We start from the raw sequence: 27,526 nt of genomic DNA, 5'->3' as shown, positions 1-27,526 counted from the left end.
GCTGACGTAAGCAAAGGGCTTTCCTTTCATGTGGGATATTGAGATACGTCTATATATGACAAAGAGAATCAAGAGTGAGAATTTATTTTCTACATAACATTTCACAAGATCAAACAAGTTTTGAGGACGTTTGTCCCTTGAATTACTAAAGAGACACACTGCAGTTTGAAAGTGATCATAGTCTACACATGCCTGCTTAAGATTACATGTTTAGCAAAATCAACTTCTATTGACCTTCTATTAAGGTCTGTTGAAATTTCTTGTCTAGGTTATCATTTGATCTTCTGAAGAATCTTTGTATCTTCAAGCTTTCCTTTGTACTATTTCTCTTTTAGTGAACATTACTCCATATCCTTGCTTGGGCTGAGTGTGACTTCCCATAGAAGCTCTGAGAGAATCCTCCCTGTGTTTTGACTCTCCTCAGTGTAGACTGGATACAGGATATGATTAAACTTAGATGACAGCCAGTTTGTCATAAATGTTGATCTGAAGACAAATACTTTAATCCCATAGGTATTTCCCAAAACTTTTATGATCTAAGTGCCTTAAATACCTCATTTATTTCTTCAGAACTTCCAAAGGCTTTGTATGCTTTCTTTTCCAAAGGCTTTTGTATGCTTTCTTTTTCTTTATTGAAATCATTTACATCTTTAGATCATTCTAACATTTTATAAATGTTAATACCATAGCATACCATAGGCTTAACAAAAAATTCACAATCTATTGTGAGAATATTTATTCAGGGTTGGGATAGAAGCAAATTATCCTCTCTTTCTAAGTTCTCAGTGGCACCACATTTCAAAATTATCATAATTGACCCTAGGATAATGGTGAATTAATTGGTTTTACATACAGAAAATTGACAAAGTGTTTCTTATGAGACTGTATACATCCTGCAATCAGTCACATTAAAAATACTTTACTCAGTACATCTGGAGACAAATTTACATTACCTTAGTAGTTAACATGTTTATGCCTGCATAAAATTTAAAATATGTATATATCATAATAAAGTCATAGATGTGTTAGTCTTGTATGGGTGAGGAGAATGTCTAATATTAATAACATCTTCTGGTCTAGGAGTAGTAAACTCTTTAAAACATGTTACCTATTCCAAGGAAAGATTCAGACCCATATTATCATTTTATGTTTATTGTTCCTGTATGGATGGATATGTTCATTAAATATATTTTGTCTTTTCATATCAATTTTTAAGTTTATATTAATTAGGAACAAAAAGGAACTAGGGTTAACTTAACAACTTCAATTTAATTTTGAAGTGAGAAACCCTGTATTAATCTTGCTCTTTTGAGATGTTCAGATTCACCTTTAATCTGGGCTACAGATTCTTTTGACAACCTACATATATAAAGGACATTGGACAGTGCAGTGTTTTTGTTTTTTGTCCTTGCCCTACATTTTTACAAAACAAAGGTGATTTGTTTGTGTCTTAAGGCTGGCATTACAAAGTACTTCTCTCTTCAGAATCCCATATGCACTGAATATCAGCTGTAACATCCTGCATCATGAAAATAATCAGTCCTTGTTTTTCTAATTTACCTTGTCTAACAGCCTTTATTGGGAGATTCTATTAAATCCCCTTTTTACATACATAGAAAGATTCATTCTCTCTAAGATTTGAGATATGTTTATCAAGAAAACCTGTACTAATACAATTCTGGTTTTTCTGCACTTTGCCAGTGATGTACTGGCTAACAGTAGTGCTCAACTGTGTTTCACTTATGATCCTGGTTTTTTTTCCCAGGGTTGATTGATACCTATCATCTGGTAAAAGAAAGCTGCAGTTTCCCTGAGCCCAGCATGAAGCCACAAAATAAGTCTCTTGTTTTCTAAAATCCCTCTTTAGTGTTAATGGTGTTATCATTCTGTCTAAAACTCTACCTCACAGTTACCTGGTGACAGCCAGGTATCCTCCTCCCCATAGTTATCTCTCTTTAAAGGCAGATGGAATATGGGGGAAGGGGATGTCTCAGCAGGCTCATGCCTCCAGCTGAGATATTTCTTCCCCTGGAGGGACAATGCCTCATGCTGAGACAGCTCTTCCCCAGAAGCAACCCACCACATGACAGTACAGTATAGAATATAGTTTATTCAGGACATGGGGAGGGGAATTAAGAGGGTAGTAGAGGCAGAGAAAAGCAGAGAAAGGCAGAGTAGATAAGTAGAGGCCAGGCATGAGCATGTGGAGAGAGGGGGGGAAGGGAAGAGCCCAAGAGAGCAAGAGAAAAAGATAACAATAGATAAAGAGATCAAATGAGAGGAGGGGGCAAGTAGCCACATTTACAGGTTGTCAGTCCTACCCTGTAGATGCCAGGTAACCATGGGGAGGAGCATAACTAGCTGTTGCCAGGTAACTGGGGTGGACTTTAGACAGAATGCTAAGAAATAGCTGGAGCATCCTTCCTCTTATGGGTCAGATTGATGCCTCCACTGCACACTGAGTACTGGGCTATGGAAGCTGTTCACCTTGATTACAGGAAGAAGAAGGCAAGTGCTGTGAGGAAAACTCAGGTAAAGTCTGGAGTCAGGTCCTGGTAACTACAGAATCATTGCTCTCAGAGGGGAGTTGCAGGCCGCTGAACAGCCAGAGCTGGAATGCTGGGTTCTCCCCGAGGGCTGGGTGGGGTGAGATTCCTCTTTGAAGACAGAAACAAATGATAATGGGGTGAAAACCCCTCCTGAGATCTGGAAAAAGTCTGACCCTGGACCGGAAGCTCACTTTAACCTTGAGGAGTGGTAAGACTCACTGGCCAATCAAGGCTTCCAGGCAGACCTGCCAGTCAGACAAGGAGGCGGGTTCTTCCGGGTGCCAATCTGCAAGTTAGCTGTGCCTGTGCAGGCTTGTATGGTCATCTGTGTCCTGCTCTGAGCTCTGCTGTGGGTGCTGTGTGGAGACCTCAGGGAAGCTCTGAAATCCAGTCATGGTGAGCACAGGATCACTGCCCACAATGGGTAGGAGCAGGTGGCTGAGCGGTGGGAGCTGGGGTGCTGGGTGCTCTCTGGGGCTGTATGGGAAGCATCCGCCAGATGTGACCACCTGTGAGGTCGCTGGTGATGCTCCTCACATGTTAGGTCAGGAGGTGACCTCTGAGTAACTTCACTGTCATGGCTGATTCTGAATCTGCCCAAGACATTTGGACCAGCTGCTTTCTTGTAGAAACATGGGTGGTTTCTCTGACTCTGCAGGACATGTGTCCAAACCCTGCTGTATTTTATAGTATACATTAAGAAGACAGGAATAAATCTAACAGATCTGCTTTCATACATTACTTGTTTTTGTTTTGTTTAGTTTTTGTTAATTTTTTTCTGGAACAGTTTTTTATGTTTTTTTTTTTTTTTACGTTTAGTGTTTGATTATTATGTGGTAAAGGGACTTTTGTTTTTCTTCAATATGTTAAGTGTTTTGGATGTTACTTGTACATTAACAGTCATCTTCTTGGGTTTATTAAAAGTTTCCTGTATGATTTCGTTGAAAATATTTTTTATAAGCCCTTTGTGCTGATAGTCACCTTTCTCTATTCCAATCATCTGTAGTTTCCCCTTCTCATATGTTTCAGAATTTCTGGTTGTTTAGGGCCAGAAAACTTTTCGAATCCACATTTTTTGATAATGTATCCATTTTGTCATAGTCATCTTTAATTTCTGAGTCTCTCTCTTTCTTTCCTGTTCCCTGAGTGAACCTTGTCTCTGTAGTTGTCAGTGCACAGGCAATTTCAATGCTCTGCTCTCAGGGACTTAGCAACTGCTTAAGTCATTCCCTGCCTCCATCACCTGCTGCTGTTGTCAGGTCTGCTTTACATACACGAACCACCAGCTACACAACTCTCTCTGTTCCCTGTCTCAGTTCATGCCTTCTCTCTATTCTCTTTGTTTACTCTCAGTGCTCTCTCTCTGCTCCCTGTTTGTCTGTCTGTCTGCAGGTCCTCTTCTGTGCCTCTATCTCTCCCCCAGGTTCTCACTCATCTCCCTGCCCCCAAACAACCTCTTTTGCACCATATCTGTTGCATGTTTTAATTCCTCAGGACCTGCTGTGATAGGATAGCTTGGGGCTTTTGGTGACTTATTTTTCAGGCTGTTATTTATTATATTCCTATGCTGGTGTCTAGGCCTCTGGGATTGAAGTGATTATTATCTCGGTACTGATTTCTGGATTTGTCTTGCTTGGGTGGGAGTTTTGTTCCTGGGTTGCTATTTGATGTCTGGATTTACAGAGAAAGTTGCCTGATGTAGCCTCTTTTACTGACATGTTTAGTGGGTATCCTCAAGAGGGAATGCTTGCTAATGTTGGGAGCAGGGAGAAGAGTTGGACAGGAAGAGATGATCTTAGCAATCCACAAGGAGATAGAGTCAGGACAGAGGTAAAGCTGCCTCTGGTGTTTAGTACAGTGCTAGGGGAAACTGTGATCATTGCATCTGGGATAACAGACAGTGTGATAGATATATAGAAAGCTTACCTGTTTCCTGGCAGGTAAAGTATGTGGTTGAACAGGGACTGTCTGCCCAAGTGGGGCTGAGACACAGGGATAAGGCAGGAAAAAAAGGGCAGGTGGGCATTGTCTATCTTATCTATAAGATGATGCACAGGGAGACAGGCAACTTCCACTTGTATTCTGTCTCAGAGCAAGTGCAACTGATATTAGGATCTGCAGTAACAGATAGTGAAGTAGGTCTTTGGACAAAGTACCTTTTCTACTGAAATGCATAGCTTGTGGTTGAACAGGAGCATCTTTCAATAATAAGGGCCTCAGGCACAAAGATGAGTTTGTAAATCCCAATTAATTGTGTTTCTGAGAGTACACAATGTCCACTTGAGCAAACATCCTATGACAAGCCCACCTTGTCCACAGCCAGTCAAGGTACAACTGCAGGGTTAAGCTACATATTGATAACTAATACACCTTACAGAGAAAAAGTTAGTCTACCCATCATGGTTGTCAGATGATTTTTTGCCCTTTTGATTGGTTCCTACAGATTATGCCAGACATGTAGTTTTTAAAATGTTAAGTTGCTGACCTGTGTGTTAATGTCCCAATCTCGCTGTAACTACAATAAATACCCAGCACTTCTAGACTTGGTCTCTCAGTTTAGATCTCACGTGAGGCTGACTGGTGAAAATCCTTATTACAGAGCTCATAATAAAGACCTCCATGTCTTTGCATTGCAATAGGCTCCTTGTTGGTCATTGTTCTCTCTGTGGCTTGGACATAACATCTTAGTGCATTGACCCAAGATACTCAGGACTCCCAACTAAAGGATTGAAAGGCCGGTTGTTAAGATGAACCATTGTTCTGCCTGTGTCAGTGACTTCTCTGCCAGATTTTTGTGTATGCCTTGGTTTTCAGGTTTTTCTTGAGTATATGTGGAGGGAGATGACTAAATTGAACCTGGAACCCTGCTATACTGGATATGCTGGACAGTCGCAGCCCCAAAGGGCTTCAAAGGTGTTTTAGAGCCTGGTATAGTGGACAGTGTTTCTCTGGTCTTAATTTCTGGTAAGGGTAGAGAAGACTTGGAACCCTGCTACAGTGCTCACAGCTACCTGCCTGTCTTCATTTTCTCCACTGTCAAAGTGGGAGAATCGGCTGGGTAGCCTTTACTGTCCCCTTGTGTCTGTTTATTTTGTGTGTGGCACTTTGTTATTCTCTCATTGATGAAATAAGACCGACTCCACCCTAGTTGATTTAGTTACTAGCCCCACACCTTGGGTTAAATCCTTCTTAACAACAGGACCTAGACCCATTGACTAGTCCATGACAGAGAGCTCTTCCAGACAGCATCCTGGGCAAAGTCAGGCTCTGCCTACCTTGTTTTATAGCATGGAAAGAGAAAGATCTCATTTCCCACCTCATGAACTACCCTCTGCCCAGTCCATATGTGACTCTGTAGATTTGAACTTGTTAGCTGTCATAAGATGGAAGGTTGTTCTTCATCAATTCTAACAAATTTAGCATATCTTCATTTGACCAGAGATCCTGTCCTTTGTTGGTGATCATTTGAGTTGTGTGGGACAATCTGCTTTTCTGTCCACCTTCCAGCTGCTTTAGCCACATCTTTGGTAGCACTGGCCTGGGAACCCAGTGTTAAAGACACCTCACCCCAGAGCAGCGCAGTCTCTGAGGTCCCCATTCCAGTGTATCCTTCCCTGCTCTGAGCCAGGTGACATCCCTATTTTGTCCTTGCTCAGCCACAACTCCAACTTTTTTTGTGGGGTAGCATGGCCTCTTGTATTGATATGGTTAGCCCATTGGATTTGGGATGTTACAACTTTCTTATTTATTATTGTGTCTGTGTAATAGTTGTCTTAAATTCTCAGCACTCCAGAGCTATAGTCATCTGAAGGAGCCTCAATCGAGGGTGTGTCTTCATCAGAATGGCTGGTTGCTATGTCTGTGAAAGATAGTGTTGATGATTGATTAGGAAGGCTCTTCCACTGAGGGTGGCAATATCCCTAAGCAAGTGGTCCTGGGCTGGATGAGAGAGCAGGCTAAGCATGAGACAGTGGTCAAGCAAGAGAGCAAGCCAGGAGACAGAGTTTTTCCATGCTTTTTGCCTTCAGTTTCTAACCTAGCTCCCAAAATAATGGACTGATCTGACCGAACCATGCAGAACAACCATTTATTACCTGAGATGATTTTGCTCAGAGGATTCAATCACAGCAGCAGAGTAGCAAGTTAGAACAACAACATGGTATCAAAGGGATATTTTGCTGCTGTACAGAATCTATGTTGTAGATTGCATTCTTGTGGATAAGAACAAATTTTGGGTAAAGCAGTTTTTGGATTGGTAGGTGTCTCTAACTCTCCACTGGGGGTCCTGCCTGACTGCATTATGTGGCCTCTTCACCATCCATACTTCACTGCTATGCATCTCAGCTAAGATCAACCCCATAGACTCCTTGTCACCCTCCAATTCATGCTCTCTGGCACATCCTAAATGTACTCCCTCCCTTCCCCAGGCAGCTGCAGATTTTGATTCATTTTCCCCCTCTGGCCCTCTCTTGTATCTCACCACAACTTTTGCTGCTTCTACCCGATTCCTTTCTTATCTGCTCTCCCATCCAGTTCTCTCTCTTCCATCTGCCTCCTATGATTGCTTATTCCCCCTTCTGATTGGGAATAATTCAACCGTTCTCATTTGGGCCTTCCTTCTTGTTTAGTTTCTTTGTATCTATGGAGTATAGTGTGGGTTTCCTGTATTTTATGATTATTATTCACTTGTGAGTACATACATGCACATGCTTTTAAGTCTAGGTTACCTCACAGAGATGATAGTATTTAGCTGTATCCATTTGCCTGCAAAATTCATGATGTCATTATATTTAATAGCTGAATAATGTTTCATTTTGTAAATGAACCACATTTTCCATATCCATATTTTGGTTGAGGGGCATCTGGATTCTTTCCAGTTTTAAGTTTTTGTAATTAAAATGGCTATGAACTTAGTAGAGTCCCTACTCTAAGTCGCCTGCCTTCACAGACTCTCTACTGTATCTTCTGTTTGTCCTTTGAGAGGATGTGGGCCCCTGGGTACCCATGATGGTGTATCAAGTCTGTATTGGGTTATGTGCATCCTCGCTACTGAGGCCAGAAGTGTCAGCCCAGTAAAAGGAACAGATTCCAATGATAGACAGCAGCTTTGGGACAGCTCCTGCTACAGTAGTTGTAGGACCATCATGAAGACTGACCTGCAATCTGCTACTTAAGGGCCAGGGTCCTTTGTCCAGCCTGTGTGTGTTATTGTTTGTGGCTCCGTCTCTGAATGTCCCCAAGGATCAAGGTTAGTTAAGTCTGCTGGTTTTCCTGTGGAGTTCCTATCCTCTTCAGGGCCCTCAATCTTTCCCCCCACCCTTCCATCAGAGTTACCAAGGTCTATGCAATGTTTGACTGTGGATCCACTACTGCTTCAGTCAACTGCTGGGTGGAGCCTCTCAATAGACAATTATGCAATGCTCCTGTGTGGGAGCATCAAAGAGTATCCTTAATAATGACATGGATTGGAGCTTGTCCATGTGTGTCTCTAATTGGATGAGTTTTCATTGGCCATTCCTTCAGTCTCTGCTCCAGATTTACCTTAGAAAATTTTCTTAGCCAGGACAAATTTTGTTCTGGGTGTCTCCAGTGCTATGGTTGAATTCTGATCCTTCAGCTTTCTTCTCATGCTCCCATACATTCCCCATTTGGACTCTGTCAATAAATCACATAAGATACTGTGCACACATTTGCTGTTCAATGCTATGCTATTTTGCAAACCTGGTGGTTTTATATTTTAACTTTATTCATTCTGTTTTTGCTTTTCTAGACCAAATTTCCCTGTGAAGCACTTCTTGTTCTAATTGTAGATATAGAAACCACATAAGACACCTGACATATTTTTGTGAAGTAGGCACATGATTTTGTGCTGCTCTTAGTCTACATCTTTCATTTTGAAATTCAGCAAACTATATACATTATATTCTATTTCTCCAGATGGCTTCTGCTCACATCATTAATATTATCTGATTCTTCAGAGTCATTGAATTGCAGGTGTATGATGTTCTGCCTAACTCTTGTGTTTCTTCTGAAATTTTGAATAAATAAGTGTGTTATACGTGTGTGCATGACTATGAATGTATGCCTCATCTTTACTGTTGTCAGAAGATGGCCTCAGAATTTATGATCATGAAGAAATGGACAGGTGTTGGTCCACATGTGTATGTCAGAAATTGACCACCATTATGTGGAAGACCAGCAAGAGCTTTCAACTCCTGAGCTATATCTCCTGAACTACGTTCTTTATTTCTGATCAACATATACATTACTAATATTTTCACTTGTCTATTTTTAACTGTTTAAACATACATTCCCTTCTAGTAAAATTTAATTAATTTTTCTGTTTAAACTGGTTCACTGCATGTTTTTCAAGATGAATACAGTACTTCAGTGACTGCATAATTCTTTGCAGTAACTTCATTAAAGAACTGTGAGTTCATTCTGTCATTTTTGTTTCCTGCTTTATTTTTGTAGCAGAGTGAGGTTCTTAACATGTAACTTTTGCTGTCCTGAAACTCATTGCATAGACCATGCTGGCATCCAGCTCAATGATATCCACCTGCCTGTACCTCTGCAATTAAAGACATGAGCAAATACACAAAGCATGCCCATCACATTTGTAGTTAGTAATTTTTCATCCAGCTTTTCAGATGTGTGCTCAGTACATTTGATCTGTTTCCCCCTGCATATTTCTCTCAATTGCCATTTGTGTTGCAAGGCTATATCCTATTCTAAGGGTTCAGGAGTGACACAGGTGAACCCTGTTTCAAGGGTTCAAGTGTCAATATTTCAAGTTTCTTCTAAACTGACATAGTGATTATATTATAATTTGTGTGTCAGAAAATAAGTGGAGGAATCACCAGAATTATTTGATTATATTGTCTAGGAAGCATAACTTTACTTTGCATTGATGTCAATATCAGGCTTTGTGTTGTATACATGTATGTGATATTTTAGGAAGCAGTGAGTTTTGATGATGTGCATGTGAACTTCACTGAGGAAGAGTGGAATTTGCTGGATCCTTCCCAGAAAAATCTCTACAAAGATGTGATGCTGGAGACCTACTGGAACCTCACTGCTATTGGTAAGATTGAACTTTTTTTTTTGCTTCTCAAAATAAGAGAAAAATGTTTCTGGGTTACTGATGATCATCTCTTATTTCAATAGAGAACAAGTAATATTGAGTTGTATAAATCGGGTTCATTGCTGTGAAAATTCAGAGGAACTTGAATTTTGCCTAATTCCAATACCATATCATTGATTTTCTTGTACCTTGGTTTTAGGCTATAATTTGGAAGTCCATCATACTGAAGAACAACATCAAACTTCTAGACGTCATGAAAGGTATTTTTTGGGGGGACGGGGTTTCAAGACAGGGTTTCTCTGTGTAGCCATGGCTGTCCTGGGACTCACTCTGTAGACCAGCTGGCATCGAACTCAGAAATCTGCCTGCCTCTGCCTCCCAAGTGCTGGGATTAAAGGTGTGCACCACCACCGCCCGGCCATGAAAGGTAACTTTAATGTTTAATCGAATACAAATATGCTTGTGAGGAAATTTTAATATGATCTGGATGCTCTAAAGGAAAGCAAGTGTATAAAAATGAGTCATTTTACTGTAGCTATGATTATAATATTCTCCCAAAATTATGTACCTCCATGTCAGTTATCTGATTGGTGTTTTCAAGGCATTTCTGTAAGCAAGAAGAGAAGGAAACAATGCCTTAAGAGATTCCTTTAATTGATTTGTATCTCCATTAGAGCTATGTTGTGGAAATACCAATTTGTATAGTCTCATAATATTTAGATGTTGCACATTGAATAGTGATAAACATGTATCCATAACCTTCTAATAATCAAATAGTCCATGATAAAGTTGGTGACACTCGTATTCTTATAGTGAAATTTTTAATTTTATTCTTTTGTCAATTTATGAGAATCGAGAATGTTGTTTTGGAGAAACATTAATCATGTCTACAATGAACAAAAAGTCAATGCATGTGAATTCAATGTGGAAACATTTTATTTGTTCGGCTTTTTTAATGGCGGTATCAATTGTCAGAATGGATGAAACCATGTGAGCATAGGGATACTAAAAAAAAAAACAACCTCTGTCTATTTCACAACAATGAGAAGATATGTAGTATTCTGCCTTTGGTAGACTTTCTGAATATGATAGGTGTTTACAATTAATTGGTTTTCTGACTTTACCCAAATTCACACTGCAGAAAATCTTTATGGGTACTAGAAGTTTGCAGTTCTTCTGTTCATCCTGTTTCACAGTGCTGTTGTGGTGTGATGCACACTACAGGAAAAACTAAGAATGCAATCAGAGTTTTAATGCTCTTAGTTGTTCCATTTTATTCTGACCTATGAATGCATCATGTAGAAATCTCATATAGAAAAAGGATGTTATAAATGTGAGCCATGTAGCAAATACTCTTACCATTACAGGTATTTTCAAGTACAACCGTGAACATCAAAGTGATAAAAGCATAAGATCTGAGTGTTCTATATTATGAGACCAACTGTAAAATTGATTCATAATGATAAAATGATTGATCAGGCTAATAAATGTGGTAAAGCTTTCACATGTGCCCATTACTATTGCAGGCATGAAAGAAGTCATACTGAAGAGAAACCTTATGAATGTAATCAATGTGGTAAAGCCTTTTCATATCACCGTAGTCTCCAAAGACATACAAGAATACATACTGGAGAGAAGCCTCATGAATGTAATCAGTGTGGTAAAGCCTTTTCACAACACATTAATCTCCAAATACATAAAAGAACACATACTGGAGAGAAACCTTATGAATGTAATCAGTGTAGTAAAGCCTTTTCACAACACAGTACTCTCCAAAATCATAAAAGAACACATACTGGAGAGAAACCTTATGAATGTAATCAATGTGGTAAATCCTTTTCACAAAACAGTAATCTCCACAGTCATAAAAGAACACATCTTGGAGAGAAGCCTCATGAATGTAATCAATGTGGTAAAGCCTTTTCAAGTCACAGTTATCTCCAAAGACATAAAAGAACACATACTGGAGAGAAGCCTCATGAATGTAATCAATGTGGTAAAGCCTTTTCCTGTCACAGTAATCTCCAAATACATAAAAGAACACATACTGGAGAGAAACCTTATGAATGTAATCAATGTGGTAAAGCCTTTTCACGTCACAGTAGTCTCCAATATCATAAAAGTACACATCTTGGAGAGAAACTTTATGAATGTAATCAATGTGGTAAAGCCTTTTCACGTCACAGTAATCTCCAAAGACATAAAAGAACACATACTGGGTAGAAACCTTATGAATGTAATCAATGTGGCAAAGACTTTACAAGTTCCAGTTATCTTCCATATAATAAAAAACCCATACTAGAGAGAAACCTTATGAATGTAATCAGTATGGTAAAGGCTTTACACAACTGGGTCATCTGCAATATCATAAAAAAACCATACCAGAGAAAATTCTTAGATATGTAATCAATGTGGAAAAAATCATTTATAATTGAAAATTCTCCAAAGACATAAATGTTCACATACTGGAGAAAAACTGTGTGAATGTAATTAATATGGTAAAAGCCTTTTCAGAAAATTTTTGTCTCCAAAACCATAAAACAACCCATATTAGAAGGAAACCTATGAATGTAATCATTGTGGTGAAAGTGTTAAAAATTTTCAAAAATTTCTCCCATGCTGAGCAGAACCAAGAATACAGGTCAGCTCATTCGTGAACAGTGTGTTTCAGAAATTTGGTTGACCACAGGATGGTTGAGTATGAATAGGCTGTTGAGAATAGACTATACAGAATATTCTCCCTGACTGTTACTTAGACCCTGTCACAAACTGAATAATGGGCTGGGACTTTCCACAGGTGCTTTCCAATAACCCCCCTTGACTCCCCCTGAATCATGTTTTTTTCCTTGTGGTTTTGTCTTTAAATTCCCTGTGCCTCCAAAGCTCGGGGTCAAATCCCACAGACCCTGCATGGGTTCCGGGGCTTGACCTCAGCATGCTGGTCAAAATATATCTCTTGCTGATTACATCAACTTCTGTGTCTTGTGAGTTATTGGGTGACCATGAATTCCTGAGGCTTGGGTGGGGGGAGTTCCTCCCTTTTGTGAGGACTTTATAGTGGTAAATGTCTTTCCATAAAAATTTTTTCCAAAACATAAAAGAACCCGTATTGGACAGAATTATGAATGTAATCTTTGAGCTAAAGCCTTTGCATGTCCCACTAATCTCAAAAACATAAAAGATCCCACATTGGAAGAAACCTCATGAATGTGATCAATGTGGTAAAGACTTTTCACAACTTTAGCATCTCCATTACTATAAAAGAACAGGTACAGGAGAGAAACCTCATGAATGTAATCAGTGTTGTAAAGCATTTGCAAGTCACAGTCATCTGCAGTGACAGGAGAGATCACGTACCAGAGAGAAACCTGCTTGAATATTAACAATGTGGTAAAGCCTTTGCATGTCAGAGTTCTTTACACATACACAAAGAAATCACACTGGAGAGAAGCCTCATTAATGTAATCATTGTGGAAAATCTGAGAATTCACTTTTATCTGCGACTATATAATGGAACACATTCAAGAGAGGGACTCAGTGTCATCAAAGTGCTAAGCCCTTGCATGTCACAGGCATCGCCTGATACATAAAAGAACACATAATGTAGAGAAACTGCATGAATGCCATGAATGAGGTAAAGTCTTTGCATGACAGTGTACTCTCCAAATACTTCAAGTAACACACTACTCAGAGAAACCTTATGAATGTGAAAAATGTGAAAAAGCCTGTGCCTATCACTGTAGTCTCCAAAGAGATAAAAGACCACAAATTGGACAGAAATCTTGTGAATGTACTCAATTTGGAAAATCCTTTACATGCCAAAGTATTCTCTGAATAGAAACATCAACACATACTAGAGAGAAAACTTCTGAAAGTAATCAATGTGGTAAAGCATCTGCATGTCCTATGCATATTTAAATGCATGAAAGAATTTATAGTAGGAATATACTGTGGTGATTTAAATATTCTTGTCCCTAAGAAATGACAATATTAGTATGTTTGGCCTTGTGGGAGTAGATATTACTGTTTTGAAGAAAGTGAAGTCCTAGGGTGGTGGTCTTTGGAGCTCTGGCCAGTAAAAAACAGACTCTGCTACCACTCATCTCGAAGACAGTCTTCCTGGATGCCTTCTCATGAAGATGCAGAACTCTCAGCTCCTTCTCCAGCATCATGTCTGCCTGCATGCTGACATTCACTGCATTTTCTTTGTATTTTTTAGTTGATCATGTATCCAACAATGTTGCTGAAAGTGCTTATCAAGTCTAGGAATTACATTTGGGAAGTTTTGGTCCACTTGTATCATCTGCAAATAAAGACAATTTTGGACAGGCAGTGGTGTGACAAGCCTTTTATCCCAGTACTTGGGAGGCAGAGGCAAGCGGATTTCTGAGATCGAGGACAGCCTGGTCTACAAAGTGAGTTTCAGGACAGCCAGGACTACACAGAGAAACCCTGTCTCGAAAAACCTAAAAAGAAATAATTTTACTTCCTCCTTTCTAATCCATATCACCTTTATCTTCTTCAGTTTTATTGCTCTTGCTAAACTTTTAGATAGTATTTCTAATAGATATGGAGAGAATGGATCACCTACTCTTGTTTGTGAATTAGTGGAATTAATATGAATGTTTCTCCATTTAATTTAATGTTGGCTACAGGTTTGGAGTAAAGTGACATTATTCTGTTTAGGTTTGTCCCTTGTATCCTTAATCACTCCAAGAACTTTATCATAAAGTGGGATTAAATATTGTCAGAGAATTATTCATCATCTAATGAGATGACCACTTGTTTTACTTTCTTACACATTAAGCACATTATATTAAACCATTCCTGGATCTCTTTAATGAACCCTGCCTCATTGATCATGGAGGATGATCTTTTGAAGTGTTTTCTATTTTATTTAATGTATTTTATTAAATATTTTGCATCTGTGGTTTTAAGGGAAAATGGTCTGTAATTCTTTTTTGTAGCTGAGTTTTTATATTGATTGGATATTTGAGTAACCATGGGATCACAAAATAAAATCAGCTAAGGTTTCTTCTTCTATATTGTTGAATACTTTGAGGAGTATTTTCATGAACTCCTCTTTGGAAGTCTGGTAGGATTCTACCCTAAAATTCATGACCCTGGCCTCTATTTGTTGGCAGACTTGTAATGACTTCTCTTTTTCTAGGTGTTTATATCTGTTTAAGTTATTTACCTTAGTTTGATTTAACTTTGGTAAGTGGAACCTATTGAGGAGATTAGCTTTTTCTTTTAGAATTTCTAATTTGGTGTTGTACAGGCATTTTAAAACTATGTCTTTGCCATTCTCTGGCTTTCTTCATTGTCTGTTATTTTGTCACCATTAACATTTTAGATTTCATTAATTTGGATATTCTCTATTTTTAACAAGTGTTTCTATTTTGTCTAATAAAAGACTCAAAGGAACAACTCCATGTTTAATTAATTCTTTGTATTCTTCTCTTTCTATTGTATGGATTTCTGCTCCTGATTTGATGATACCTTGATGTCTACTTCTGTTCTCTATTGCTCACTCCCTTCTTTCTGTTCTAGACTATAAAGCAAGGTATTAAATTGCCAGTGTTGTCATGTAGAGATTTTGTGCTATGAACCTTCATCTTAGAGACAGTATCATTTTCTTTTTATTCCATAAGATGTGCTCACAACACTCTGTAGCTCCATTTCCTGGAATCTTATATCCTCTTCTAGTCTCCATGAGCACAAAGCACACACATGGTACAGATATGCATTTAAGAAAATACTCTCATAATCTAAAATTAATAAAGTCTTGACTCAACCCTTAAAAGTATTGTCACTCCTGCCATAGACCCAGGTTCAGTTCCCAACACCCACATGGCAGACAATAATCACCTGTACCTCCAGTTTTAAAGAATCCAATCAATGCCTTTTTCGGACCTCCAAGGCAATTCGTACACATGCTGCACTGATAGATATATGTGCAGGCAAAACACCCACCCATATAAAAATGTAAATAAGCCAAATTTAAATGATAAAATGAGCCAGACATAGTGGCACATACCTTCAATTCCAGCACTCAGGAGGCAAAGTCAGTCTAGCCGACATACTGAGCCCCAGGACAGCCAAAGCAACATAGTGAGACCCTGTCTTAGAAACTGATAGATAGATAGATAGATAATAGATAGATAGGTAGATAGATAGATAGATAGATAGATAGATAGCACTTGTTCAGGCCATACACAAACTTGTGTTCAATCATCCACATACATGTGAGTATAAATAAATGTCCATTACCACCCTTCACTTTCTCTTCTTTTTAAATTATTTTTTATTTACTCTTTGTTCTAGAGATCAACCTGAGGACCTTAGACAAGTTTGCTACTGGTGAGCTATATTCTTAGTGCAAGCCCTGGTTTTTCCCTTTTCATTTGTATGTGATTTAAAACAAATGCAAAAACAACTTTTATGGAGAGGAGTGATAGCTCAGTTGGTAAAGTGTTTGCCCTGCAAGTACGAGGACCTGAGTAGTATCCCCAGGACACATGTGAAGAGCATACAGTGCCTATGTGGGAAAAAGCAGAAGACTGGTAATGAGGAGAGATGACCCTGTAATTAGGAGTACTTGCTGCACTTCCAGAGGACCCAAGTCGGGTTTCTTAAAACAAAACAAAACAAAACAAAACAAAACAAAACAGAAAAGCTGGGAACAACACCAAGGTTGACCTCTGGCCACATGTATATGTGTACATAAATGTTTACACGTGCACACACCTAAACAAAACAAGCAGAACAAAACCAGCATTTATGGGAGAAGTAATGTTTTGTGTATGTATCATAAAACCCTAAAGAATGCTAACTGGCCAGTAAATGGACTTTTTAAATGTTTTATTGGCATGTATTAGTTATGCATGTTGATTGGTTTCATTGTGACTTTTTACGTGTTAATATAATGTGTCTTGTTCATATTTGTCATTCATCACCCTCACCCTCCCCTCTCCCACTGACCCTTTCCTCTTCTCAACTAGTGTCTCTTCTACTGCTCTTTCAAAGATTTACTTAACTTATCTGTATGTATGTATGTACATATGCGTGTGTGAGCTGGGATAATATACAAAATATGTATATGCACACACATATACAATACACACACATCATGTATGTGTAGATGCAGGAGACAAGAGCATTAGTTCCCCTTGAATTGGAGTGACAGGCAGTTGTGAGCTGTCCAATGTGAGTGCTGAACCCTTGGGACCTCTGGAGGAGCAGCAAGTGCTCTAACTGCTGAGCCGTCTCTCCAACTGCCTCATCTTTTTGTGTCTTTGGGGTTGCTTACTGAGGAATGGGCAATTTACCAATGACTATAGGGCTGAAAAAAAGCGTTCCTCTCCCAGCAACTAGCAACTGCCTATACATCCTCACAGAGGGGCAGGTCATTGTGAGCTCCTCCTCCTCTTGCTTTTTCCCCCAGCATGTTTGTCTTTGTGCTTTGCATGTGCCTGGTGCTGACAGAGGTCAAAAGAGGGCATTAGATTCTTTGGCACTGGGGTTACAGACAATTGTCAGCTACCATGTGGGTGTTTGAGCTGATCTCAGTGCCTCTGCAAGTGCTCTAACTGCTGAGTCATCTCTCCAATCCCCTTCAGATATTTTAAATATTTAAATCTTGGGAATCTGAACACTGTTGTAGCACACACCTGAAGCAGGGGCATCATGAGTTTGAGACCAACCTGGAGTTACATAATGAGCCCTAATTCTACATAATAGTGTAAGAAGTTGAACACTCTATTTAAACTTTACTAAATTAGTTGTATATCTTCTAATGTTAGAAAAACATTGACATGGTATTTACTCACTGATAAGCAATGTTAGCCCAAAAGCTTGAAATAGCCAAGATTCAACTAACTGACCACATAAAGCTCATGAAGAAGGAAGACCAAGTGTGGATGCCTCGGTCCTTCTTGGAAGGAGTGACAGAATGCTCAAGAGAGCAAATAAGGTGACAAAGTGTGGGAAAGTCAAGGTGGGGCCATTGGGAGACCACTCTACCTTGATATCCATCCCATGTGCAGTCACCAAAGATAGACACCAATATGGATGTTAGGAAGTGCATTCTGACAGGAGCCTGATGCAGCTGTCTCCTGGAAGGTCTGCCAGAGTCTGACATATCCAGAGGCGGATGCTCACAGCTACCCATTGATCTGATCATGGGTTCCCATTGAAGAAGTTACAGGACTGAAGGAGCTGAAAGTGTTTGTGGCCCCATGAGGAGAGCAACAGTGCCAGCCAACCAGAGCTCCCCAGAGTCTAAACCACCAGCCTGGGAGCACAAAGGGAGGCACCCATCACTTTAGCTGAATACCTAGGGGAGGATGGCCTTGTCAGGCATAGGTGGGAGAGGAGATCCCTGGTTCCATGAAGGCTGATCGGTGAGGAATTCGAGGGTGGGGAGGGGGAAGTTGAAGGTAGGTGGGGGCACACCCTTGTGGAGGCAGGAGGGGAGATATGATAGGGGGTTCCTCGGTAGTGGGGGGAATAAGGTGGGATAAAATCTGAAATGTATTTTAAAGAAATAAAAATAAATAAAGAAAGAAAGAAATAGATAAATAAATAAAAGAAAAACATTGATTCAATTGTCTAGGCATCTGATAATGTCACTGGGTTTATAACATGGTATAATTTTGTTATTAACCACAGTCTTATTTTGGAAAACTTACCATGTGAATATCTATCAACAGAAATCATTGGAAGGGAAACATCAAAGTAGTGTATCCTCTAATCCCAGCCACACAGGTCACTGGTGGGGTGATGGTATGCCAATTCAAGATCAACCTAAGCAGCTTACAAAACCCCACAGGGAAGGAATATTTATCATTGTTTCAACTCTCTTGTGGTGCTGTTAGCATGAAACCCAGCCTCACTTGTAGAAATTACATAGCAAGCAAGTTACTACAGCTACCTCCTTATTGAGCCTCTTCATCCCCAAAGGAAATAACAGCAAATCTGACAAGAATCTTTTACAGTACTGCCATTATCTATGTGACCTCACAGTCTGTTAATAATGACAAGTAAATTGTAGATTTATAGGAAATGTCTGTTAAGTCACTTACTAATGAACTTTAAACAGTTCTTATCAATGAAATCCTTAGAGGGAAATAGTCAGTATGGAGCATTAAACTGTGGAATACACATTTATAGTCAGCAGCATTTCTGAGATAAGTTCCTTACCTAGTATCCATGGAGAGGAGCAATACTCTATTCCAACCCCTGCTGTTACTGATATTAGCAGCAATCAAAACTTTGATTACTAATCCCTCATTACTTCCTCTCAAACTGCTCAGTTTTTATATTTTAAAGCTTTAGGACTGTTGTCCAGCTGGGAGACCTGATGGTAGTACCTCCTCAGCCATCTGGCTCAGGGCAGAAGGTACCTAATACAGACTACAGAACAAAAACTCACACATAAGTCAGGGCAGACTAGTATGAGACCTTAAACAAGAAACAGGTAAAGAAGACATGAGGACAGCCTGAATGGCAGCAAAAATATAAACAGTATGAAGAGTTTTAACTTTTTTGAAATCCTATTTATGCTGAATAAATATCTGCCTTTTGCTTTCTAAAACAGAAAGTAAATTAGTAAATTGTTTCTAATTCCAAATTAAATACTATTGGCTCAAGGAATCAGAAGCTTTATGTTTGTTTTTGTGTCCTTACTTGTTCTTGCATTGAGTCTCCTTTAAAAACATATTTTGGGGGCTAGAGAGGTGGCTTCAGTGGTGAACAGAACTGGCTGCTCTTCCAAAAGACCTAGATTCAGTTTTCAGGATCCACATAGTGACTCACAACCATTTGTAACTCCAGTTCCAGTATATCTAACACCTTCTTCTGATCTTCATAGGCACATGGTACACATACATACATGTAGGCAAAGCACTCATACATATAAAACAAATCTACAAACCCATAACCACAACCAACCCATGTGAGAAAACAACTACCAACAACAAACCAATCCTTCCCCTGTCTCTCAGGCCTTGGCATTTCTATACCCTCAGAAAAGTTCCCAGTTTTCCAAACATCATACAACTGAAGAAGGAGACAGAAGGCTCAGAAGATGTGAAAGCACACCATTTTTAAGCTTCATTTGTTATTTTTAGTTCAGGATGCTTCAGTGTTCAAAGAGAAAGTTTCTCTTTCTTGAAGAAACATATTTAAAACCACATATAATGGCTTTTAGTTGAGCCAAGTGCCTCGCTTCCTTTACCACACACAGGATTATTAGATCCTCCTTAAAATTCACTTCAGAGCTTTTTTGAGGAGGCCTGAGGAGCCCAAGACCTCTGATGAAATACTTTGTACAAAAGAGCTTGCGTGCTTTTTCATTATTTCCACAACAGCAGTGTGTGTGCAATTTTTTTGCAACCTACTTTTAATAAGCATTCAACCTCTCCTCCAGCCCGCCACCCAGCAGAGGTAGTGGAAGACAAAATTTACTAGGATATAGGGAAAGAGGACCTGTTCAGGGAATGATCTTGATTTTTTTGTCAGCAGTTCAGTACAGTAGCAAACAGCAAACAAAGTGCAGCAGGGGCTTCACAGGCGAGAAAAGCAGGAGCATATTGGAAACCTTGTGGCAGTGGCTGTGCGGACTCAGGAACTCCTGCTCAGGCTGCAACAATGCTCCCTGGCTCTGATGCACAGCAGCTTATCCTGCTGGCTGGAGACCTGGCTCTCCCACTGCCTGCCTTGCCTGGTTACAAGAGGAGGGACAACTATGCCCAAGCTGAGCCAGCAGGGGAAAAGTGCCTGTGGAGGACCTGCAGGGAAAAACTCAGTCAACCTCATTAGAGCAAAGGGTCCAACGTGTTTTCTTCCTGCAAGTATGGCACCCCGAGCCCATTTGCTTTCATTCCGTGACTTAATTTGAATGACTTGTATTTCCCTTCATAATTTTTTTAGTTTTTTCTCTGTGTTTGTTTTCTTTCTTTCTTTCTTTCTTTCTTTCTTTCTTTCTTTCTTTCTTTCTTTCAACTAAGCTAAAGAACCAGCAATTTGATGTTTTTAACCTAATATTTGTTGTGGTTTGTGCCATGCATACTTGCACATTAATTTTTTTTTTTCTTAAATGTGTCACACTTTAATAAGATACATTAGTTTAGCTCAATCTGTGATCTGGGGTTTTTCAAGGCAGGTTAATGTTGGGTTAGGGAGAGGGGCTTATCTCCAACTCCTGAAGCTTGTGCTTCAAACTTCAAATGCTTATTAATTTCCAAAGTTTTGTCAGTGTAAGTGCATGTGTCTGTGCAATATGTGTTACAATTTTCAGTTCTTTGTTTCTACCATGGGTTCTAGGGGTTGAACTCAGGTAATCATACTAGTCCAGCAAGTTCTTTTACCTGCTGAGTACCTTGCTACTATTGCACAAGTGTGTGTGTGTGTGTGTGTGTGTGTGTGAGAGAGAGAGACAGAGAGAGAGAGAGAGAGAGACAGAGAGAGAGAGAGAGATCTTGAACGCACATGTGTAATTTTCATATGTGTATTTACTGTATATCAGGCCTATTTCTGCCTCTCAATAGCATTATCCATCCTTTTCTCACCTCTTCTCACCATTTCTTTTCATGTCTCAGGACAGTTTTACTGTGTTCATGTCATAGAGACATTCGTATTTTTATACATCTGTATAAAATGGAGGAATACATACACACACACACACACACACACACCCCGAGTGAAACACACTTAAAAGTAAAAAATAAAAACATGCAGTCTTTTTGTTCAGTAATCAGTATTCATTAGCATATGCTTTTCTTTAATTTTTAATAAAATTTATATATAAAATTAATGGGCAATCACCTTGAAATTTTTCCGTAATGCTGATAATAGATTTCTTGATGATATCCTTGGTGTTTTCTTTAATCTTACTATACTATCTGCAGATAAAAATGGGTTACTGTGCCTTTTTTATTCTTATACCTTTATAAGTATCAACAAAAGCCTTCAATAGAGTATTGTACAATAGACTATGGCCCAATGTCAACTTTTAATTCCTAGTAGTGACAGGTCTTAAAATATCACATTTCTCCATTCTGACCACAGCAGAATGCTGTCTCTAAGGGTGAGCTCCACATAGGAGGTTCAGTGGTCACACTCAACAAATAGAGAAACAGAAGAGTGGTGTTGTTGCGACCCCTGCTGGCCAAAGGTAGTTATATACTTTTCCTTAAGAAATGGAAATATGGATACCAAGTATGGGGTGCCACCTTGTGGAAGTAAGAAGTTAGTGCACCTGACCTGTGTCTTCCCACTGTTGCCTTCAAGTCCAAGAGTTGGAGGAGACCTGAATCACCCTCACCACAAGCACTCCTCTCTCAAAAGAAACCCAGCCTTGGTTTTAAGGAAATGGACCCTTGATTTCTCGTGAGAATTGTGTGCAACCCTCAATCTGGCAAAAGTTCAAAGGACTTTCAGACTCATAAAAATGCTGAAGGCACTGAACACCGTTAAAAAATTCAGGTTGGTGTCTTCGGTATAGTCCAATGGAAGAAAGCCTCAAAATACCCAGGTAAAAATTCTTAACCTATAAGTCATGTCAGATGTCGTGAATCATCTAAGCTAATAGCATGTTTTATAAAAAGCCATAGTAGGCGCTTAATTGTTTGCGATTGTAGGACACGAAGAAGAAAGTGCCTGTCATGGTGGTGGCCCACTGTTAGTTCAAGAGCCCAAGCAGGAGGGCAGAAGCAGGTAAATGTCAGGAAGTAGAACATCCTAGTTTACATACAGAGTTCCAGGCTAAACACACAGAGAAACAAACCTTCCATTACCAAATGCAATTTTCAGTAATTGACACCAAAATGACAATGTCATTGCAGATGTGTGTCCATTCTGAGTGTAAAAACATAAGATCAAACTTTATCATGCCAACATTTGTGAAAAAATAAACTGGATACACCAGGCAGACTAGAACAGCAGTAATGGTGCTGGAGAGATAGCTTAGCAGTTAAGAGTACTGACAGCTGTACCAGAGGTCCTGAGTTCAATTCCCAGGAACCACATGGCAGCTCACAACCATCTACAGTGAGACCTGGCGCCCTCTTCTGGCCTGCCTGCATGCATGCAGACAGAATGCTGTATATGTAATAAATCCTAAATAAAATAAAACAGGGCTAAAGAGATGGCTTGGTGACTGCTCTTGCAGAGGTCCTGAGTCCCAGCAGTCACACGGTGGCGCACAACCATTTGTAATGGGATCTGATGCCGTCTTCTGGTGTGTCTGAGACAGCTACCGTGTACTCACATACATAAAATAAGTAAACAATTGAAAAATAAATAAAGTAAAAATAGATTTGGAAAGCTATGTGTATCTAACTTAAGAAGTACAACTACGCCGGGCAGTGTTGGCACATGCCTATAATCCCAGCACTTGGGAGGCAGAGGCAGGGGGATTTCTGAGTTCGAGGGTGGCCTGGTCTACAGATTGAGTTCCAGGACAGCCAGGGCTACACAGAGAATCCCTCTCTCAGGGTAAAAAAAAAGTACAACTACTGCTATCCTACATAGATATCCAGGGTGGGTCCTACAGTGTCCTTCTATTTCTGATAGTCTACCTCTTCAATAGCTGAGATCAGTCTCACTTATAAAATAACTTCAAGTCAGTTATATATGTAACAGTGTCATTTAAGCTTAGAATGAATAACATGTTTAAGGACTTCATAGAGATTTTTAGTCAGTATGCAGCTTTTGGCAAGAAGTGCTATTTTTCTTCTTAGTTTGCATTTTTTAAGATAGGATGTCTTGTGTGTTGGAGAGATGAATCAGTAGGGCTGACTCCTTGTTCAGAGGTACTGTGTTTGATTTCCTGCAACCTTAGGGTGGCTTACCACCATCTGTAATGGGATCTAATACTCTCTCCTGGTGTGTATGAAAACAGTTATAGTATCCTCATATAAGTGAAAAAATAAGCCTCTAAAAAAAAGAAAGTTTCGCTTCTCTATCCGACCAGCAGACATGAGCAAGTTCTTCAACACAGTTTATTCAGGATCCTTTACCATCCTCTCTCTCTAGAAGCCCCTCTCCTCCAGCCCCTTAACAGCCATCCTTTTATGCACCTGCCATGTGGACTGGACATGCCTCATTGGTGAACATTAAACAGCCTGATTCTGTGTGGCAGGGACTCTGCACAATAGTTCTGCAGTTGTGGCTCTGTTGGGGGAAGGCAGGCAGCTCACAAACTACCAAGAAGTGGTGCTTGAGACATTGCAGGCAACATTCACCATGGAACCAGCTCCTCACAGGGAAGATCTCAGTGTAAACTGGTACACATGAATATCACAGACTTACTATATCAACAAAACTAACATTGAGCACACAGGGACCAATCTACATTTTTACCCAAAGTTTTGAAGGCAATCTTTCTCATCACTATGCCCAGCTGTGAAGAGTCATTTCATGGTTGTGGTGAGCAACTTTGTTTATCACTTCTCATGAGTCAGTTCTTTCTATGTAAATGAGAAAATTTCTGTAGTATCTGGTTACAGTTAATTCTGATTGGCTCTGTGATTCTGACATCTTTGTTGCTCCAGTTTTCTAGTCTCTGAGTGTTTTGCCTGTTGATTGGGTGCTTATCTGAGTGAGGACAATGTCCAATCTTTTTTTTTTTTTTTTTGGTTTTTTGAGACAGGGTTTCTATGTGTAGCCCTGGTTGTCCTGGAACTCACTCTGTAGACCAGGCTGGCCTCAAACTCAGAAATCCGCCTGCCTCTGCCTCCCAAGTGCTGGCATTAAAGGCGTCTGCCACCACTGCGCGGCTGACAATGTCTAATCTTAATAACATCTTCTGATCCCAGAGTAGTAGACTCTTTCAAAGTAACTTAGAATGTTAAGAGATAGAGACCACGTTGTGTACTAGAAATAAGATAGGGTTCAAAGGGATAGCACTGTACCCAGAACTGTATGTTTACATGTATCATATTTTTGAAATTAGACCATAAAATTTAATTATACATCCTCATGTTACTATTTCAAGAAAAGATTCAGACCCATATTATCAGTTTATATTTATTCTACCTGTGTAGATATAAGAATTAAATATATTTTTGTCCTTTCATATCAATTTTTAAGTTTATTTTCATTAGGAACAAAATGAATTAGGGTCAAGTTAACAAATTTAATTTACTTGTAATTCATTTGCTATTAAGTACATGATGTAAATAACAAACCATGTCTCATGTGTATATTCTATATATAATTAATAAAAAGTCAATTTTTAATTAGCCATGAATTTGTGTCAATTGCTTGTCTGGGATTCCTGTTTCAGAATTTACATTGTCAAGTGAAACCTTCACATAGAAATATTTAGTAAGCATATTTTTAGGTTTGTCAGAAAGTAAACTGGACATGTCTAGAGCAGAAGAATACTGAAGGGCATTTTGCATCAGAGGAAAATTAACTGCAGCAATAGCTGACAGTGAGACCCAGCATAGGGTAGCATAAATGTTTTTTGCTGGCAGCAGGCTGTGTGGCTCTTGGCAACTTATGCTTTGATAATCCGTGGGGTTCTATGAATATCAAAGTCTTTGCTTCCTCTGTTAGTATGCTAGTTTTGGAGGCAATGGCTGGAAAAACTTTTCGGTTCTGTTGAGAAGCCTTTCTATAAGTAAGAGAGAAACTATCAGAATAAGAATAAAAGAAACCATTAAGATATGAAATGAATACCTTGTAGGCCTGATATTTCTTCTTTATGTAATAGGGATAATATTGACACACTGGGAGCATCAAGAATATTGATGGCCACCTTAACCTTAACCCTGAGCTTAACCCTATCCTAACCCCCACCTCTTAATTTCCTAACCTCCTAAACCTAATTCTAAAAACCCTTATCCTAATCCTAACCACCACTGTCTGATCCCCTAACCTTAACTCAAATTCTGCTTGCTGTGGGGCATATTTCTTAATTACAACTTTTGAAGTGAGAAACCCTTTATTAATCTTGCTCTTTTTAGATGTTCAGATCCATCTTTAATCTGGGCTAGAGATTCTTTTAACAACCTACATATATAAAGGACTTTGAGCAGGGTGGTGTTTTTGTTTTTTGTATTGGCCCTATTTTTTGACAAAACAAAAATTATTTGTTTATTTGTGTTTTAAAACTGGTATTAGTAAGTACTTAGTTCTTCAGAATTCTGGTATACACTGAAGATCAGCTGTAATATCCTGCAGCATGAAATCTACCAGTCCTTGATTTTCTAATTTCCCTTGTCCAACAGCCTTTATTGGGACATTTTATTAAATAACCTTTCTACATACATAGATTCATTCTCTCTATGATTTGAGCTACGTTCATCTACAAAATGTGTACTAATACAACTGTTGTTTTTCTCTACCTTTCCACTAATGAAGATGTGCTGGCTACCAATAGTGCTCAACTGTGTTTCAGTTTGCTTAAGGTTTTTTACCAGCTCTGGGAATTGCCTTTGGGAAGTTTTAGTTCACTTGTGCTTACTATCATATCATCTGCTGATAAAGATAATTTTACTTCCTCCTTAAATTTACAATTTAATTTAAACTTATTTAACATTAAATTGCAAATTGCAATATAGGACTTGGAATATAGGACTAGTTAACATTAAACTGTAGATTGCCATACAAGGCTAGTTAGTATTAAATTGTAAATTGCAATATAGGAGTAGTTAACATTACATTGTAAATTGCAGTAAAGGACTAGTTAACATTAAATTGTAATTTCAATATAGGACTAGTTAACATTAAAATTTTAGATAGTATTTTGAATAGATATGGAGAGAATGGATCACCTTCTCTTCTTTGTGAATTAGTGGAATTAATTAGAATTTCTCTCCATAATTTAATGTCGGCTATAGGTTTGCAGTAAAGTAACATTATTATGTTTAGGGTATGTTCCTTGTATCCTTAATCACTCCAAGAACTATATCATAGAGTGGGGTTAAATATTGTCAGAGAATTTTTCATCATCTAAGAGATTACAACTTTTTTTCTTACACTTTAATCACATTATGTTGAACCATCCCTGCACCTCTTGAACGAAGCCTATGTCATTGATCATGGTGAATGAACTTTTGACATGGTTTCTATTTTATTTTATTTTTTGTTTTATTAAATATTTTACATATTTGGTTTCAAGGAAAAATTGGTCTATAATTCTCGTTTTTTACTGAGTCTTTATATTGACTGGATATTTGATTAACCATGGGATCACAAAACAAATTGGCTAAAGTTTCTTATTTTTCTATATTGTTGAATACTTTGAGGAGTATTCTCATGAACTCCTCTTTGGAAGTCTGGTAGGATTCTACACTAAAACTCATGGCCCTGGGCTCTTTTTGGTGGCAGACTTGTAATGACTTCTCTTTTTATAGGTGTTTAGGCAGTTTAAGTTGTTTATCTTAATTTGATTTAACTTTGCTAAGAGGAACCTATTGAAAAAATTTTCCATTATTTTTAGTAATTCCAGTTAGATGGAGTTGAGGCCTTTTAAAACTATTTACCATTCTTTAGATTTCTTCATTGTCTATTATTTTGTCCCCATTTTCATTTTAGATTTAATTAATTTGGATATTCTCCATCTTTTAATACAGGTTTGGCTATCTTATCTAATAAAAGGCTCAAAGGACAAATTCCATGTTTCATTAATTCTTTGCATTCTTCTCTTTCTGTTTTGTTGATTTCAGGACCCAACTTGATAATTTACTGATGTCTAATCCTTTTTTTTTCATTGCTCACTTGTTTCTCTTCTAGAATTTAAAGTGTGCTGTTGAATTGCCAGTATGATAGCTCTCCAGGTTTTTCATGTAGGGATTTTGTGCTATGAACCTTCATCTTAGAACCAGTTTCATGTTTTTTGTATTCTGTAAAATTGTGCATGTTTCATATTCATTTGCAT

This window comes from Arvicanthis niloticus, assembly GCF_011762505.2.
Source record: "Arvicanthis niloticus isolate mArvNil1 chromosome Y unlocalized genomic scaffold, mArvNil1.pat.X SUPER_Y_unloc_2, whole genome shotgun sequence".
NCBI lineage: Eukaryota > Metazoa > Chordata > Mammalia > Rodentia > Muridae > Arvicanthis > Arvicanthis niloticus.
The sequence above is the reverse complement of the archived record's forward strand: the minus strand, read 5'-3'. Positions refer to the sequence as shown.